Source organism: Tursiops truncatus, chromosome 17 (assembly GCF_011762595.2).
Source record: "Tursiops truncatus isolate mTurTru1 chromosome 17, mTurTru1.mat.Y, whole genome shotgun sequence".
In the NCBI taxonomy this organism is placed as follows: domain Eukaryota; kingdom Metazoa; phylum Chordata; class Mammalia; order Artiodactyla; family Delphinidae; genus Tursiops; species Tursiops truncatus.
The window spans coordinates 61,145,978-61,159,556 of record NC_047050.1 but is presented as its reverse complement, the minus strand read 5'-3'; the positions used below and the strand labels follow the sequence as shown (position 1 = coordinate 61,159,556).

Sequence of the window (13,579 nt, the reverse complement as noted above, 5' to 3'; positions counted from 1 at the left end):
GGTGGGAAGAAAGGGTTAACAAGTGGTAGAGCAGTCACGGATCTTTCAGAGTTTGAGCCGGCTTTCGGAGGCTCCAGGTGTATACACACGCATACACACATACACACACACGCACACACGCACACACACCTCCCAGCTCTCTCTCCCCAGGGCAGTTACGTAGCCTAAGGGCACCATTTGGTCTTAAAGCAAATTACTTAAACAGAACTGGCAGGGCATCGCGAAGTGGGAATCCTTGTAGCTCAGAGGAAGTCAGTCTACACAGCGTGGCCTCCCGGCTCCACTGCTGGAGGAAAGGAGGGAATCAGGTGGTGGCCAGCATGTGTGCACAACATTTCTCTGCACACGTTTGCAATCAAGTTAATTGAATTCATTGGCGTTTAGAACCGGCCGCTAGCTCAGAGAGAGCTTTGAATGGCCAATTTCTCTCTGCCTCTCCTCCTCCCCGTCTCCCGCCCGCCCACGCTCCCAGTTCCCTCCCCTCCGGGTTCCCCAGTCCGCACCTCCCTTCTCCACTCCCCTCACCCCCACTCCCTCCTCCGCCCTATTAAAACACCCACCAGCTCACTTGTTAAGACCCCCTTAAGTTGGAGGAGGCAGAAAGGCAACAACCGCGAGGAAGGAGAAGTCAAGACGTCTGGAAAGAATTACCCAGTCCTGGCTTCCAGCAGCCCATTGAACCAGGGACTTGAACCAGCCCCAGCCAAAGACTTTCTCCCGATTCTACGCTTCCTGGGTTCTGCTGAGTTTTCACCAGGCTTTTTTTTTTTTTTTAATACGAAGAAGAGACTTTCCGATATTAGGGGAGGGGGAACTAGAGCATAAAATAAAATAAAGTTAATTTATTTTCAAAGCACAGATAACATTTTCTTTAAGAGTTAGAAGATTGAAGTGCAACGGAAATATTAAAAAATACTAGTGATTTTTTTTAAGTGAGGGAGACCTAAGCATTTAAGACTCCCCCATCCTTTTTAAATGTTGTTTTTAATTTTTTTATTTTTTTTGGCCGGTCGTCTCAAATTCATCTGATCTCCTATTACCTCAGTTTTGGAAACTGCCCGCCACCGACCCTCCGGGACCACACAGACAGGCTGAGGACAACTTTATGACCAAGAGCTGAACAAGGTACGTTACACTGGCGCGATTTGGTGAACGGCGAGGGTCCTCGAATAGGCCAGGGAGAGGGAAGACATTATTCACGTTAAGAGTTAAAAACAAATTTAAGTCCGTTTTCGACAGAAAAGTTTGAGGTCTGAAAATTTCCAACAGACTGCAAATCAGGGGATATTTCAGATCACTGTCCGGCTTAGCAACATTTCCTCTGTTTTCTCCCATCCCTGCGGCGCTCGCCAGAAATCCGCTGCCTTTCTGGAACACAGGTAACCTCTTTGCCTGGGAAAGGCTGCAAGTCCTTGGATGTACTTTTCCATTCCGCATCTTCCCGAGCTGCAGAGGGGCTCACGAGTTAGGAAACAAGAATTTCCACTGTGTATGGAAAATGCATTCCGCGCAGCCTCCCCCTTCCCCCTTATTCCCATCACTTCTCTTCTTTTTTTCCCACACATTATCTGTGGGAAGGAAAGCCCTGTACAGCCTAGCGCGTTTTGCAAGTGGGAAGCCTGTTTCTTACTTGGAATGCAAAGGGTTAAAGCGATCCTGCGTCCCAGCTCTGGCCCCAGAGAAGGAGGGTCCTTCGCCACCTCCTCGCAAGCTACCGGCCTCGTTCGGCCACTCCCCGTCTTCCCCTGGCCTCCCTCCTTTGCACTCCCTGCACCCCATTAAAGTGTCACTGTGGGTCTGTCCGGGCTCAGCCCGGCTCCAGAAGCCATATACGGTCTGGGGTCCCTGACCCAAGCAGTGGCACTCGGAGACCCGAGCGAGAGGAGGGCGCGCATCCCTCCTCTTGGCTGCAGGGCTGCCCGCCGGCCCGCGAGGGCAGGGCGTGCGCGGGGACCGCGTGCTGCGCGCAAGCAGCTGCAGCGTCCCGGGAGCCAATTCCGACGTGGCAAAGAGCACGCTGGCGCCTCTTTCCGCAGCTGCAGCGCGGGACACAGTCGGGTGGGGATTTGGGGGTGCCTTCCCGAGCGCCCAGCCCCGGGTCGGGGATGGGCTGTGGGAGCCGGGGTGAAGGTGGGAGGCGAGCCAGAGGCTAGGTTGGGATGGATAATCAACACCTTGGGCGGAATTCGTCACGGTGGTTCCCGCCCAGCGCGAGCGAGGGCTACAAAATGGGTCCCTGTGAACCGGAGGGCGGGTCTGAAAGGAGGGTCTGTGTGAGAGCGAGGACTGAGAGGCTAGAGGCTTTTCCTCAGGCTGAGGATACGCAGCCGAGGGGAAGTGGCTCTGAAGGGATAATGAAGGCTGGAAAGAGAGGCTGGGAGCTGAGAGGCGGTGCCTGGGGAGGAGGGTTTTCAAGACCTGGGTCCTATTACACAGCCTTAGGTGCCAGCTTCCCGCGGCCGCTCCCTCCATCCCCCAGACGCCCGCGCTAAGTACTTGGGAGTCACCAACCCCACGCGCCTCTGGCTGGAGTGAGCTGCTACAGCCCTGCTCCCAGGAGGTGGGTGTAGGAGCTCTGCTGGCTCCTCCCTGCCCGGTTCCACACCCTTGGGGGCCATTGCTGCCGGGTGTCTCCCTAACAGCTGCCCAGAAAGGCTACACTACTCCAACCCACGTGACTGGCCTGGGATTGCCTTTGACGTCACACCTAGGGGGGAGGTGTGACGCAATAGGTCGGGAAGTCCTGATTGGCGACCGAGGGCTTCCCCAACTTGAGGCCTGAGTATATATACACTTTCAGCTCGGCCTTAGAGTAAAGCCAAGGAAGTCGGTAGCTGAACATTGCTGGAAAAGGGAAGCGACAGATAAGAACAACTTCACGGCCCACTGTAGATTTCAAGGCTTTTTTCCGGCAGATTTCTTATTGTAGTGAAGGCATAGGATAATGTGCCTTTGAAGGTTTAAAACAGGATTGAGATTTTTTGAAAAGGTCATTTTAACAAAATATTGTAAAGGTCAGCACACATTCAAACATGCCAATGATGAAAGGCTAAAAATTAAAATGTGTATTTACATAGAATTGGGTAGAACAAATAGTTATGCCCATCAAACTATTTGTAGATACAATTGAAAATGTGACAGAATCGGTTTGAAAAGAACTCTTCACTTCTAAACTTTGTTTTTCCTTTCATTCCAATTTGTGCAAATTGACTCATTCATTACATTAGTTTTCACTGCATTATTCTAGAAGCTAAATAAGATTACTCAGGCAGCTGAAATACTGTCTTTTTTTTTTAAATACTTATCATATCCCACCAAAGGTTTTCCTAATATTTTGGCTATTCTTTTAAATTTTCAATAAAGTTTAACTCTTTGAAGTACAAATTTTAGTATATGTAGTTGTGTATGCATTAAGCAATATTGGGGCTAATAATTCAAAATTCTGATACATTTCTGGATTAGAGCATTATAATGAGGATATCATTTCTCCTGTTTTCTTTCTCTTATTTATATAACATCTGAGTTGGGTGAACAGAAAAGCTTATTGTAGAAGTGTTGACATGTAAATTACCAGAATTACTTGTATTGTACCTAGAACTGAATCCTTTCTTATCAGAGAAAGCTATGGTGTTTATAAGAATTCAAGGTCTTAAATCAGTGACTAGCATCAAATTTGAATGTCACTCTCCACAAAACGTTTAGTCAGCTACCTTCCTGGAAAACAAGAATTGTGCAACAAATGAGTAACAGACTTACTAGAAAGTAAGTCATATTGAAACTAATCGTTAATGTTAAGTCTGTAGAATAGTCCCACGATGTTGAATTTCATAAATATTTTTTTGCCCATGGTTTCCTTATCAGCTAAGTTTATTTTGAAGAAATATTTCTTGAATTGTTAAATTCATGCCTGTCACTGATTCATTTATTTTCTATCATTGGCACTGTGAAGAAAGGCCTTATCTATGGATTAATGGGGAGATCCCCTTTAGCAAAGCTATATTACACAGTTATATATATATATATATATATATATATATATATATATATTTTTTTTCCGGTACGCGGGCCTCTCACTGTTGTGGCCTCTCCCGTTGCGGAGCACAGGCTCCGGACGCGCAGGCTCAGCGGCCATGGCTCACGGGACCAGCCGCTCCGCGGCATGTGGCATCCTCCCGGACGGGGACACGAATCCGTGTCCCCTGCATCGGCAGGCGGACTCTCAACCACTGCACCACCAGGGAAGCCCCACAGTTATATTTTTAATCTAAGAACAAGTAGCATGTTACATTATTAACTTCTTGAGTTTTATACAATGTGGGAGCTATGAGTTAATGTAATTGCAGAATAGAGCGTGAACCCCATTGTCCCTTTCTGGGTTCTCTTTTTATCCATGCACACCCAAGCTGTGTTCCACGAAGAGGCTGTAAGGACAGAACCGGTGGCAGTGCTAGGACAGCTGAATGGGGGGACAGCTCCCTGCAGGAAAATCATTTCCATCACCCCAGTTTGGTTTTAATCCTTTCCTCTGTAGCAGCAATCTGCATAGACTTAGTATCATCCCACTGCATATACCTTAAATTCAATAATATTTTGAATGTTACCTATAACTTAATGTTAGCTATAACATGTGGAGTTTATATATATACTGCCTTACAATCTAAGAAAATGTCACTGATATATGAGTCAAAATAAATACAAGGTCAAATTCAAATATTTTTCAATTTAAATAATAAAATATTTAGAAATGAATGTCTCTTAAAAGCGTAATCTGTACTGCAGTTTATTTAAAAATGAACAAGATGTAGTGCATATCTAAATCGAATTCATCATAGAAAAAGCATACTCAGAGAAGTTTAGTGTTTTTTTTTAAATTTATTTTTGGCTGTGTTGGGTCTTTGTTGCTGCATGTGGGCTTTCTCTAGTTGCGGTGAGCGGGGGCTACTCTTCGTTGCGGTGCGCAGGCTTCTCATTATGGTGGCTTCTCTTGTTGCGGAGCACGGGCTCTAGGCACGCTGGGCTTCAGTAGTTGTGGCTCGCGGGCTCTAGAGCTCAGGCTCAGTAGTTGTGGCACGCAGGCTCTAGAGCACGGGCTCAGGAGTTGTGGTGCACGGGCTTAGTTGCTCTGTGGCATGTGGGATCTTCCCGGACCAGGGCTTGAACCCATGTCCCCTGCAATGGCAGGAGGATTCTTAATCACCACGCCACCAGGGAAGTCCCTGAAAGAAGTTTTTAAATAACCACAGTATAAGGCAAAATGCAATCTGGCCCATAAAGAAAGTAATAGCAACTATTTATCACATGTCTAATACGTTTCAGGCATTGAAGTAGATACTTGACATACATTATATCTAGTATCCCTCCTGCCCACCAAAGAAAACTTTATGAAAAAAAGGAACCTTGCCTCAGAAAGCTTAAGTAACCCACTCAAAGTCACAGTGTTAATAAGGAGAGTGGATGAAATTTAATACAGGAATTCTTGAATATAACACCCTTGAGCTGGACTATACTGCAGCTGGGTTAGTCAAGTTTTATGGGGGTTCACACTGAGGAGAAAACACATCTGATTGAGAGAGATCAGGAAAGATTTCATGAAGAAATTTGGCATTGTGGTATATATGGCTACATAGGGAATGACCTATAGAGACAGGGCCCATGATGCAGGAACATGTAGAGCTAGGATTCCATGCTAAGTCTTCCTGTAATTTCCCCCTTTGCCACAGCGAACTTTAGGATGAAGTTTAGGATGGCAAAATTCAGGAACCAATAAGGCAGTTGGGAGAATGGACATCTTAGAAAGTCTTTGCTCAATACAGCTGGTGCAAATGAAGAGAAATCTGAAATGTAAAGCTCTGGATCCAGAGACAGCTCAGGTGACAAGGTCTTCGGAAGGTGTATTGCCTAACCCTGCAAGCTCTGGTCCAGGTCTCTGCTAGAGTAAGTGCAGTGGGACTGGAAAGACAAAGGCCAGCTTCAAAGCCAGAGAGGGAGAGGAGGTCAGAAAGGGAGAAGGGGAGGGTCATGTGCTCTAACGTGTAGAGTGCTGGGAGATTTCATCTGGGTACTTCTCTTAGGATTTCTAGTTGAGGACGGTAGCAGAGGCAATACATCTGAGGGATGTATAACAATGCAAATGAGATCATGAACGTTTTCATAGACTTTAAGCCAGGGATTGCCAAACTTTGTCACAATTAGAATTACTTAAAGAGATTTAAAAACTCCTGATGCCCTTGTAGCACCCCATGCCAATTAACTGGGAATGTTTCAGAAGCCACACGTCAGTAATATTTACAGATTCCCTGGTGATTTGGATGTACATCAACATTTGGGAACCACTGCTTTTTGATCTTTTGCTCACCATGCTTTCTAATCCACTGTTAGCAGACAAATGGTCACAAGCAGAATATGTCTTGTTACAAAGAAGTACATTTCCATATGCCTTGCTAGTGTCACCTGCCTAAGTAAATATTCCTAATTCTAATCATTCTGCATGACTTGAGGCCTATTTCCCCCTCCTCCCACACGACACCAGTTTACGAGTAAAGAAAACCTGTGTTCTAAAACCATTTCTGCTATTTATTTATATTAGATGTGATCTTGAGCCATGCATTCACTAAACAAACATTTTAAAAAATATCTCCTGTTGTCCTTTGTGCTTTTGTCTGTTTAAACATTGGCTACAAGTAAAAGGACATTGATCTTGTCTTTATTAGATTTTGCGTGTCAGTCCCTGAGATCAATCTATTCCCTCAGTAAAGCTTCCTCTAAATGTGTCTTTTACCCCTTTGTACTGTGATACTAGGCAACAACGAGATACCTCGCAGAAGTAGAAAGTGCAAGTGTTACTTGTGCAAGAGTAACTGTTCCTTTATGTTAAGATATTGAAGCCATTAATATCCCATTAACGCTGCAATAAATATATGTATTCCTTACCTGGTTACAGTAAGCCTGCAAAAGGTATCATTCCCATTTTGCAGATGAGGAAATGAGGCTCAGAGAGCAGATCCCAATATCAGTTTGCTCTTTGCATTCACCCTTGTTCAGGTGACTATGATGAGACTGCCCACAGTGCAGCCTGCATCCATCCTTCTTCTAGACACTCAGCCCTGGTTAAAATCATTAAAATGAACAAATTGAATTATACCCCAAAATATTTGATGTCAGGGATATTAATTGTCCAAGGACACATGGCTCTCATTCATAGACCCCTCAAGTGCTTTGTTTAAAGTTGGATGGTTAATATGAGGCAGAACTTGGGCTTGAATCCATTTCTTCCCTGCCCTGTTATTCTTTCCATTATGCCAGAGTTACCCCTTGTTAACTAACAAACAACAGCTTAAAGGGGAGGAGAGTCAGGCTGATTAGGTAGGTACTGGCAGGGTATTAACCGGCAGAGAGCCGACATCACTGAGCTCTGCTGATGATTTCTTTTTAGGTATTTAAATGAGCTCCATCTTTTAATCTCATAATTAGGTGAAGTCCATATGACTAGTTCCATTTTATAGATGAAGAAACTGAAGATGACAAGTATTATGTAGCTTGTTTGAGGTTACCCAATCTTTAAAAGAAACCATTAAGATAGTCAGGAGTCTATTCCAACTCAGTCTGGTTCCAGAGGCCAATATATGTGGGTGTGTACACCCAAACACACACATATACACACACACACTCACAAGTCATTAGCACTAAACACAAAGCGGAGTGTAGATTAATGGACAATAAATATTGTAAGACAACTAGAGTTTAAATGGAAAAAAAGATGATCTCATTATCCCTCATGCTCCAAACTTGACCCATGAACTCATAAGATTACTCAGACTACAACTTATAATTTCAGGAAATGCTGTTAGGGACCATTTGCCTTTTTTTTTTTTTTTTTTTTTTTGGCGGTACGCGGGTCTCTCTCACTGTTGTAGCCTCTCCGGTTGCGGAGCACAGGCTCCGGACGCGCAGGCTCAGCAGCCATGGCTCACGGGCCCAGCCGCTCCGCGGCACGTGGGATCCTCCTGGACCGGGGCACGAACCCGTGTCCCCTGCATCGGCAGGCGGACCCCCAACCACTGTGCCACCAGGGAAGCCCCCATTTGCCTTTTTAAAGTCTGTTACCCAAAGGTCTTGTAGAGCCTGTCTGGTACCCTCTACAATCATGACCTTTAAATAGCTGGGCAAGAAATCATAGAACTGGTTTTAAAAGAAGGAAAAAACCTGCTGGATGAAGGATACCCTTAAGGGCTCAGCATATTCATTGCCCCTGCAGCAAAGATAGAGGAGGGCCCTGTGCTCTGTCAGTCTGCATTGACAACGTGGGTCCACATGATTTTTTCACTTATTTAAAATGTGTTTATTGAGTACCTACTGTGTGCCACACCTTGTTTTATGATACAGGAACACACAGTTAATTGAGATACGCAAGTCCCTATGGCCAAAGAGTGTTCTTAGTGTAACTTAGAAAATCAAACAGGGTCAGAAGAGAGAGTGACAGGGAGTGAAGAGAGGGCAGGGTGGAGGAGTCTTTTTTTAAAAAATGTTTCCTTTTATTAAAAAACTTTTTTTTGGAGTATAGTTGATTTACTGGAGGAAACACTTTGGAAGGAGTGGTAAGCTAGGGCCTCTCAGAAGAGGTATCACTTGGCATAATGCCTGCAGCCTTTCCTAGATGCTGACTTGACTCATTTGAATTCACTTTAGCTTCTCCCTGATCCAAAACAGAAGGCCCCCTTAATGAAAGCTGAGGGAACTCGGTTCTCACCACTGCACTAGGGCAGTGAAAGCAGCTGGTATTCTCTCTCATCCGCCATTTGCTGTCTGGTTAATACAAGGAAGGTCAAGGGGAGGAAAGGTCTCTGATGCCCAATGACCTATAGAGTCCCACTTGGGGTATACGAGCAAACAGCAAGGCTTATATCTGCTCTACAGGTGGAACCAATGGAAACCGAAGCGCCTCTCTTATGGTTAAACAGGATTTTGACTGTTGGCATTAAGAGCATCACTGCTGCCATGTAGGTGGAACCAGCAGCCAGCTCCCTTTCGGACAACATCACTCCAGGTCCCTTTTGACTGTACGCACATAGGAAGGTATAGGACCCCAGCAATCTCCTCTGAGTACAGGCTGGTGTTGTATCTGTACCTGAGTACATGATATCCATTTTTCCATTACAGCAGGAAAACAGTTTTCAACGTTCTTTTCTAATCTTTCCTTACACACATGTTTATTAATCAGAAGCAAAAGGATGTTGCCTATTTTGTCATGAAGGTTCACATCTGTTCAGCCAACATTTATTTACTGAGGACAGTCTAGTCACCTGGCATTATGCCACCGTGTGAACCCTACTCCTGGTTGTGTGATTTGGGGTAAGTTACCTAAATACTCAGTCTTGGTTGCCTTGTCATATGTATATGTGATTTGTAACATGAGATTAACAGTATATTTATCCCCTAAAGTTATTAAACTTAAATAAAATTTTGCTATTCAAGTAAACAAAACTTGAATTAAATGCCTGTTGCCTAATAAATGATGAAAAAAGTTAGCTGACATAATAATGATGCCAATGATGATATTTAGGAATAAAGTCACATCTATCATTCAGCAATTATTTCCTGAATACCAACCATAACCCAGGCAATGTTCTATGTCCTTGGGGCACATTAGTGAAAAAAATATATATAAAATCTGTTGATTTTGTGGAGTTTACATTAAGGTGCACCAAGCTATTCTTTAACACTTGGTTTGGCCTAGAATTCTGTGAAGACTAGTCCTTGGTGAATAATTGGTATCAAGTCCAAGAGCAACTTAAAAATCAATTAATAGACTAAAGTCTAATCCTGGGCTAAAAAAATCCAAGTTTTATATTTTCACTCTTTATGGGAGGTAGATTTCTAAGTCTTCTATCAGCAAATGATCTGGGGTGAAACTAACCATATTTTCCAATTTAGCAATAAACCATATGTCTGAGAAGGAGGGTTTGCTTATGAAACAGAGCATTTGAATTGGGGATTGTCTCAGAAAGTCTCACACATATGGTGCCCATATCTCTGAAATTATAAAGAAACATCCTGTGCGTCAGTCCCTGAGATCAATCTATTCCCTCAATGCAGCTGGCTCTTTAACCCTTTGGCCTGTACTGAGATGCTACATGTGTCGTACTAGGCAACAACACGATACCTTGCAGAAATAGAAAGGTTCTATTGCTGCAGTTTACTAGCAATTTTTCCCAGGCTGAAAAAGGACATTCTGTAGACTCCTATGATGTAAGAGGGTGTTCCCACTTCAGCAGTGGCCAGCAGATGCTATGCGAACACTTTCTGCGTCCACACGTGCTGATAAAAGCAAGGAAAATGTGAATAATGGAAAAGAATAGCAGGCGGTTCTTTTGCTGGCTATGCTGATTTGAAACACAAGCAGAACACACTTTTAAGCTTCTCCCAGGCAGAGAGTTTTAGTCGCCTTGAAATTTTTCACTCTTGGGAGAATGACTCATGTCTTGGAAAAGACAAGTTCCTAGTCTGGTGCTCCCAGAACCTTTAGGCATTAGTTAATGTACACTTTGGGAGTTTTCAGCATCCGATCAGAAGTTTTAATTAACAAGGGATGCTGTGCTCTCTTGCCTTTCATTGAAAACTCAGCATTTAACCATTGCCCAGCAGCTTGAACTTTCCATTTGTGTTGTGATTACCTTTATCAGGGTACTTGTTGCATTCTATGAAATCCTATATACGTGCTAAAAGTGGAACGCACATTTGGTTTTTGTTTTGCTTTGTTTTTTTAGCTTCCATGTTAGCTGATACTTTGTATTGTGTTTCTGATTTTTTAAAAACAGTTTCACAAACACTTTGATTTTGCTCCTCACTGTAGCCCTGTGAAGGGTTGTTGACAAGTACCATCATCTCCATTTCACAAAGAAAAATAACGTCCACAAGCTCAAACCCTGGTCTCCAGCCTGCTCTGCATTACTTAGATTGTAATGAGTTTGGGAAGCTAAACCCAAAATGAGTAATGGGCACACAAACAAACACAAACTCAAAAATTATTTCTTGTTAACATAAGAGTCCAAGGCAGGTATTCCTGATTGGTGGCATTGGTGGCTGGCTTCCTTCCATGTGGCAGTTCAAGGAAGCTCCCTCTATCTTTGGGCTCTGCAATCCCTTAGGACCTGTTGATATGTACACCAAGACTGTGGAGGGAAAAGAGATATTGCAGGAGGCCGATTCTCCCCCTTAAAAGCCCTATTGGAAGTGGCACGTCTCAGATTATCAAAGGCTGGAATGCCATGGCCACATCAAGCAGTCTGCTCAGAAGGAGTGGAAACACAGTTGGTGAGCAGTCACAGTAAGCTGCCCTAAAGTGTAATGCATACCCACTCAGGACCACCTCAGTGATGACCACAGGGGCTAGAATGTGAATGGTGGCACTTGGAGCTGAGGGATGTGATGGCCACACAGCTAGTAAATCAAGATGTTAATAGGTTTTATATCAACATTCAATTTTTTTTTTTTTTTTGCGGTACGCGGGCCTCTCACTGTTGTAGCCTCTCTGGTTGCGGAGCACAGGCTCCGGACGCGCAGGCTCAGCAGCCATGGCTCACGGGCCCAGCCGCTCTGCGGCATGTGGGATCTTCCCGGACTGGGGCACGAACACGCGTCCCCCGCATCGGCAGGCGGACTCTCAACCACTGCGCCACCAGGGAAGCCCTCAACATTCAATTTTAAGTCTTAATGTGGAATAGGGAAATATAAATAGCATATCCAATAAGAGATTTTACAGAGGTAATTGCTTAGCCCAAAGTAACTTTGAAAATAAATTTACTTAGCTTTCAAAAATTAGTTGAATTAAGGGAAAAGATTAAATTGGAGTTACTTGCAAATTTAGAGATGTCTTTCGTTATGCTCATGAGGTGACTTTTGGAATGCACCTGGTTGAGTCTGGTTGCCAGTAGAGCCAAACATGTGATTAGAGGGTTGGAACTTCCATTTCCCTGCCCAGACCATTGAGGAGGGAAGACAGACTGGAGATTGAGTTCAGTTGCCAATGGTCAATGATATAATCAATCATGCCTATGTAATGGAGTCTCTAAAAACCCCAAAGGAGAGGGTTCAGAGAGCTTATGGATCGATGAACATGTGGAGATTTGGGGAGAGTGGGGCCTGGAACTCCATGCCCTTTCCCCATACCTTGCCCTGTGCATCTGGCTGTTCCTGAGTTACATCCTTTTATAATAAACCAGTAATCTAATGAGTAAACAGGTTTCCTGGTTCTGTGAGTTCCTTCTAGCAAATTAATTGAACACAGGAGGGGGTCTTGTGAACCTCTGGTTTTTACCCAGTTTATCGTAATTACAGGTAACAACCTGGGCTTGCAACTGGCATCTGAAGTGTGGGTGTTTGTGGGGGGCAGTCTTGTAGGACTGAACTCTTAACCTGTGGAATCTGATTCTGTCAGGCATATGATATCAACATTGATTTAATTGTCAGGCACCCAGCAGGTGTCTAGAGAATTGTTTGTGACATGTGTAGGAAACCCCCTCTCCTCCACATGTTGGAACTGGGTCTAGGAAACCAAAAAGAAACAAATTTTAAAGGTCTACCAAGCACCTCTTCTATGCTCATAATTGGAGATGCTTTGAGAAATATGAAATATATGATCCTCCTGTACTCTAGTTCAAAATATTTCAGGAGATTCACAAAGGCTAGGGAGGTGTACAAAATTGTATATTATTAAGAACTGGGATGTGTTTTTAGGTCTAATGTGTTAAAGCTCTTAAGACAAAAGAAAATTTACCTGTTGAAATTAAGCATGATGCTATTTCTTCTCTAATTGTATGATTTATTTCTGCAAACATTTATTGTGTTCTTACTGTATTCCAGTAAAGTTCCTGATCACCAGGTTCGAACCAGCTGGTATGAATGATGGATGAGGGAGACAGCCATTTGAACAAAGGAATGTAATACAGAATTTCAGGGGCTTTGATAAATGTCTGTGTAGGATATCTATGCATAAAGAAATTTTAATGGCAACAGAGACTTGGGAAATAATTGAGTCTAAATGCCCTCATTTAACAGATTTTTAAAGACCAAGGCCCAGAGAGGAAAAGCAACTGGCTCGAAGTCACAGAGCTAGTTGATGGAAGACCTAGAAGGATAGAATCCACGTATCCTTACGTTCAACCTTGGCTAGCTGCATGGGAAAGGTGTGAGCTGAGGGATTTCCACTGGAGATGAGATAAAACTACACATGAGAGGGACTTCCCTGGTGGCGCAGTGGTTAAGAATCCGCCTGCCAATGCAGGGGACACGGGTTCGAGCCCTGGTCCGGGAAGATCCCACATGCCGCGGAGCAGCTAAGCCCGTACGCCACAACTACTGAGCCGGTGCTCTAGAGCCCACGAGCCACAATTAGAGAAAGCCCGTGCGCAGCAACGAAGACCCAACACAGCCAAAAATAAATAAATAAAATAAATAAATGTATTGAAAAAAAACTACACATAAGAAATTTAGCAAAACCTGTAGATTTTTCACTGGTCAGTATTGTGGTGAGGGAACACGATGGCACAAGAAGAAAGAGTGCCTGGCTCACAAAATATTTAGA

At 44.0% G+C, this 13,579-nt stretch overlaps 1 protein-coding gene across 1 annotated transcript in view; it reads left to right on the top strand.

Moving 5' to 3' along the window:
- Positions 1–514: 514 nt before the first annotated feature.
- Positions 515–13,579, top strand: part of HAS2 (hyaluronan synthase 2) — a 29,761-nt gene continuing 16,696 nt past the window's right edge. The window contains exon 1 of the mRNA XM_004324085.4: positions 515–1,125. The gene's annotated coding sequence lies outside the window, so the exon portion shown is untranslated. The remainder of the gene's footprint in view (positions 1,126–13,579) is intronic.